Here is a 6,000-nt window from a genome sequence, read left to right as displayed (position 1 = left end):
TGGTTATTCCACAAATAGACAAGCAGATAGCTGATAGTGGGAATGGGTTTAACTTGCATGAAAGAATTAGCAGCAATTTTTATATTGCTACTCAGGGAGTTTCTGTTAATCCAGTGGGTGCTAAGCAATGACTAGAATGATGGATTCTATTAGAAATAGCAACTCATTCCATTTAAATAAAGTTGCCGTGTGTATCTCCCTAGACAGAGGAGGTATGGAAGCATCTATATCACTCATTTTGGTAGAGATTCAAATTACAAAGAACCCTCTTTAGCTCCCCTTGGTGTGGATCTGTGGTAGGTGGCAGTAGCAAGGAGAAACGTGGAGTGTTTCTGATACAGAAATTACTATTTTAAAGAATTGTTTGGAATAAAAATCCTGCTGATGAAAAGTGCCAGACTGAAAGCCCTGAAAACTAAAGCCCTCTAATTTATGGAACAGGTATATTATATTACAGGTTAATAGGCAGCAGGTTTAAAACAAACAAAAGGACTTATTTTTTCACACAACACACAGTCAACCTGTGGAACTCCTTGCCAGAAGATGCTGTGAAGGCCAAGACTATAACATGGTTCAAAAAAGAACTAGATAAATTCAGGGAGGATAGGTCCATCAATGGCTATTAGCCAGGATGGGCAGGGATGGTGTCCCTACCCTCTGTTTGCCAGAAACTGGGAATGAGCGAAAAGGAACGGATCACTTGATGATTAACTGTTCTGTTCATTCCCTCTGGGGCACCTGGCATTGGCCACTGTCAGAAGACAGAATACTGGGCTAGATGGACCTTTGGTCTGACCCAGTATGGTCATTCTTATGTTCTTATCTACAAACAGACAGTAGCCATACAAAACACTGCCCCACTGATATGCCTCAACTTGACCTCTAGTTTCATGGTCCACTCAGTCTGTGTTTTCTCTGCAGAGACTGCCAGCAAGGGACAATACGTTTTAACTGTGATGATGATTCTAGTGATGTACACACTTGTCCACAAAGAATTGGATGAGACCCATTAAACTTATTTAACACAGACCACTGATGAGCCACAAGAAGATACAAATTTCAATAAGTACTGATCTGTGTATCATTTTTACACCAACCTCATTTCCATAGTATCAGAACTCCCTACAAGTTTAAACATATTTTCCCCACAGGATGAGATATTTTAAGTTTATCTCCTTCCGTCCTCCCAGATAGTATTTTTTATTTATTTTGTTTTTACTGTGGGGATGCTGAATCAAATAAGTGAGTTTTGAATGTTGCTCTGAAGATGGTGAGGTATGTAGTCATTCTGATGTGTCCTGACAGTAAGTTTCACACTCTTGGGCTATCTGCCAAGAAAGTTCTGTCCAAACCACTCAAGAGTCTCACCTTTGTGGCTGACAGCTCCATTGTACCAGCGGAATACAACTCTTATGGGAGGCCACAGTCACATAAAGGAGGAAAATCCTCAAGTGGTCTGAGCTAATTTCATGGAGGGCTTTTAATACTGGAATCAGAACCTAGAATTGGATTCTGTATTCCACAGGGAGCAAATGCAACGAGTGGCGCACTGGAGTGATGTGCTCTCAGAGGTCTGTGTTATTGAGTAGGTGTGCTGCTGCATTCTGAATCAGCTAGAGATTTTTCATTGTCAGCTGCTTCGTTCCTACATGTAATGAATTTCTAGAATCAGTGCTAGAGGTTACAAAAGTATGAATTACTATGCTCAAATCAAGATCTGATAGGGTAGGAAGCCCATTGATGGATGATCTACTTTTATCCATAGACAAGTGGTATACATCTATACAACAAAAAGGGCTGACGTTTGAAACTCTAAATTTGACCTGCGTGTAGAATATCTGCATTCACTGAGGACTAGGACCTTTGCTTGTTTTGATTTCAGAATAGGACTGTTTGAAAATTGTGCTATGAGAATGTCCCATCGAAATTTTTCTTTCCTCTCTAGGTGTACAATAAAACAGATGGAGTGCAGCTAGTTATATGCACAGCTGATGAGATGCACCCTTGTTGATTCAAAGGTCTTGAAGCAAGGCAAGACCAATAGCTGTGGTACAAAGAAGGTGCAAGCTGATTATATCCAGACATTTTCCCTTCAGTTTTAATTTTTTCTGCTTAAAAAACTAAGTAGTGATAGTGTAATATTAACACTGGGAGATCCAGCAATCGGAAGTAAGGTATTAACTTTTTCGCTAGTTAAACATAAACCTTTGATACACACCATAAAGTGTACAGGACGTGCAAGGAGGCAAATATAATTTTAAACATTTCTCAGCTTGTGGGTGTTGGAGATTGCAACTATGCTGTAAGCCTCTATGTTGGCACTATAGAGGCTGTTTAAAAATATATTTTGGGCCAGTTCCTCAACTACTGTAAAGTATTCAGTGAAGCCATACCCACTTACACTAGCTGAGGGCATGGCCCTTTATTTGCAGAGTTCATGCACGCAGAAGGAAGCAAACACAAAGAGTTTTGTTGTTTTTAGCTCATTTGAATATGAAGGGGAAAGAGTCAAATCAGAAAGGAAAGTGCTGATCAGGAATCAACTGTTTGTTTCCAGGTTCTCAAAAATTTGAAAGTGCAGCAGCAATAGTGGGATGAAGGGAGGAAACTGCAAACAGTTAAGAATAAAAAAACCCTATAAATCAAGGTCATTTTTTCTGAAATGCCTTTTGGAAGTTGGTCTAACTGCTATAGACAATTGGAAATTTGAAGAATCTTTTCGCTTCTCAATATCCTCCTGCTTTAACTCAACATCAAAAACACTTCCAAGGCACAATAAGCAAGACAGTCTTGTAAGAAAGATTAAATGGACGTGGACAAAAATGCACCTTTCCAATTACCCAATTCCAATTAAATTGGGGTGGGGAGAGACACAAAAAGCAGAGAACAAGCAAGAGCACGAGCAAAAGGAGAGAGGGAGACAAACGGTGATTAATCATCATCACCATGCCCCACATCCGGTGTTTAAGTACAATATTATATCAGGATTAATCACCTATTATTTTATAAAGTATTGTGACAGCTACAAATATTTAACTTTAAATGTTAAGAAAAAAGAAAGCAAAAGGAAAAAAAGAGCTACATTCACAAGAGATTTTCAGTGCATTAGACATGAAAGGCTCCGAGACAATCTGACACTAGCACTTTGTGAGGCATATCCATCAGAACTGGTGTTCTCAAATCCACCCTAATGGAATTGACATGCAGCTTTTTATTTTTTCTCCTACCAAAGCACAATTTACAATTGACTTTGGAAGAAACTGACTGGCAATGTAGCAGGGAGCAGTGAAGATGCATCAGGCACAGGTAATCGGTGGTGTTTATTGCGTCACTGTTCTTCCACAATCCATTGAACTTTCACATTTACAGTATTGCAGATGGAAAAGGATCATTCCTGACATGCACAGAACAAGCTAGCCTCTGTTTTGAGGCTACTACAGCTGCTTTACATTTTTCAAAGATGTAGTAATTGAAAAACAAAATCACTAGTCTTTGGAGTAAACTGGCATGTTCAGAAGAGATGTTTCTTATGCATTTAATACAGAAGCTCAGGTGATTCCAAAAATCAAAGCAGAATAATTGCATAAAGTTGAATTGTAGGGATTGGAACCTTGAGGAATTCATCAGAAACAGAGAAAAAGTTCTCTCCCCTTCATTTCAACCAATCCACCAGACATTCCTTTCCACTTTCCATCATCAGGTTTCGAGCTGGCTTAGAGCTGAAAATGACCATTTCCAACATTGCTTGGTTTGTCCTGTGTATAGAGAATGACACAAGAGTCATTCCTGTTCAGTATTTCAGCAAACACACACAATAAGGGCCTGGCCCATCCTATGGTCTCTAGTTACATCGAGATTCTAGGGTATGCCGAATAGATAGGAGTGAGTGGTTCATGTTAGGAGATTCCTCATTATTTCATTCCTGGTGAGTGTTCCTGTCACCTTCGCTAAGGTACCCATCTGAAAAAGTCTCATCATTCTCACTAGAAGAACCCTTGAAAAGTTTTCCTTTGCTGCTCCATTCAGAGTGAACACCTGGAGTGAAATCCTCACCCCTTTGAAGTCAGTGGGAGCCTTACTATTGACTTCAATGGGACCAAGATTTCAATCATGGTGATTAAAAATATGAATTTTTTTTCCACACCAAAAGACTATCCAGACTATCCTGTATTCATATGCCTTATCACCATGGACATGTACAACAGTAGGAGATGAAGTCTTGAGACTAGAGCTGAGACTGTCAAATGGGGATACTTACCTATCTCACGAAAGGATTCTAAGGCTATATTCATTAATGTTTGAAAAGCACTTTGAAATCCTGAAGTGGAACAGGAAAGTATTATATTGTGTAGTGTAGTGTAGTATGTTATAAAGAGGACCGTGATCAATTGTTCTCCATGTCTACTGACCGTAGGACAATAAGTAATGGGCTTAATGGGCTTAAGCTGCAGCAAGGGACATTTAAGTTTGATATTAGGAAAAACTTTCTCAATGTAAGGGTAGTTACATTCTGGAAAAGGTTACCAAAGAAGGTTGTGGAATCCCCATTATTGGAGGTTTTAAGAACAGGTTGGGCTAACATCTGTCAGGCATGGTCTAGGTTTACCTGGTCTTGCCTCAGAGCAGGGGACTGGATTTGACGACACTTCAAATTCCTTTCCAGCCCTATATTTCTATGATTCTAAGTCCTCTATACCTTCTCCTCCACAGCTTTCTATTCCAGAGTGAAAATATTGCGTGACAAATCTGTTTCTTCCGTTTCTTTTTGGCATGTCCACTTTTGCTAAAGTCAGTTTACAGACATTTCAAAGTACTCCTTCCACTTTGTGTTCTTGGGTTCTCATCACCATTTCCGGGGACTGAGATTTACAGTTCAGTCAGTACCTATTACTATTGTTTCCCAAGTTAATGTGTTACTTTTTCATTTCATTGAGTACCTCCAGGAGAGAGAAAAACTGGCTAGTCTTTTCTATCATTTTCATTATTATACCTGCTCCCTCAGAAAATAGAAGGAATGGACAGGGAAGACCCTTCTAGCAAATGGACCTCTATTCTCTGCTTTTAATAAAGTTTAATGTTTTTGTCCCTCAAACGGTCCAATATTTCTCCTTCAAGGTAATGAACATTCAGCAAATTGTTACTTAAAAAATTAAAAACAGTTCAATTAAGAAGGTTACTTAGGCCATGTCTACACTACAAAGTTAAGTCGACTTCATGTAAGTCGACATTGAGCCTCCAATTTAAGCAAGTCAATCTTGCATGTCTACACTATGCTCATTGTGTCGGCAGAGTGTATCCTTGCTAGCAGGCCTTGCATCAATGCACGGAGCACTGCACTGTGAGTAGCTATCCCACAGTGCACGTAGCCAAGTGGAATTTTGGGTTGGGCTTGCAATACCTTATGGGACCAAAACACTGGAGTGGGTGGTTATGGAAACATGGTGTTAGCCTCCCATGATGCACTTACCTCCCTCCCTGAAATCAATGGCAAACAAACCAAGCCTGGGTTACCCACACAGAAGCCATGGCACCATAAGCATGGATCCTGCTCAGCTGTACACTGTTGTTATGAGCATTACAAACACTTCACACCTTATCCTGCAGTATTTATACAGGCGATACAGAAGCTGCCATGCTGAACAATGTGATGCCATGAAGCAACCCTGCTGGAAGACAGAATGGAGCAATTCACAGCTGCTGGTAACAGTCACACATCACCTTGACATGGTTGAGCGCCATTTCTGGACCCAGGAAACAAGCACTGACTGGTGTGACCGCATCATTATGCAGCAATGGGATAATGAGCAGCGGCTGCAAAACTTTTGAATGTGTAAGGCCACTTTCCAGGAACTGTGTGAAGAGCTTTTCCCAGCCCTGAAGTGCAGCAGTACTAAAGTGAGAAGTGCTCTGATAGTGGAGAAATGTGTGGAAATTGCTCTGTGGAAGCTTGCAATGCCAGACTGCTACTGGTCAGTGGGGCGTCAATTTGGAGTGGGTAAA

Source organism: Chrysemys picta, chromosome 4 (genome assembly GCF_011386835.1).
Source record: "Chrysemys picta bellii isolate R12L10 chromosome 4, ASM1138683v2, whole genome shotgun sequence".
NCBI classification, from domain to species: domain Eukaryota; kingdom Metazoa; phylum Chordata; order Testudines; family Emydidae; genus Chrysemys; species Chrysemys picta.
The sequence above is the reverse complement of the archived record's forward strand: the minus strand, read 5'-3'. Positions refer to the sequence as shown.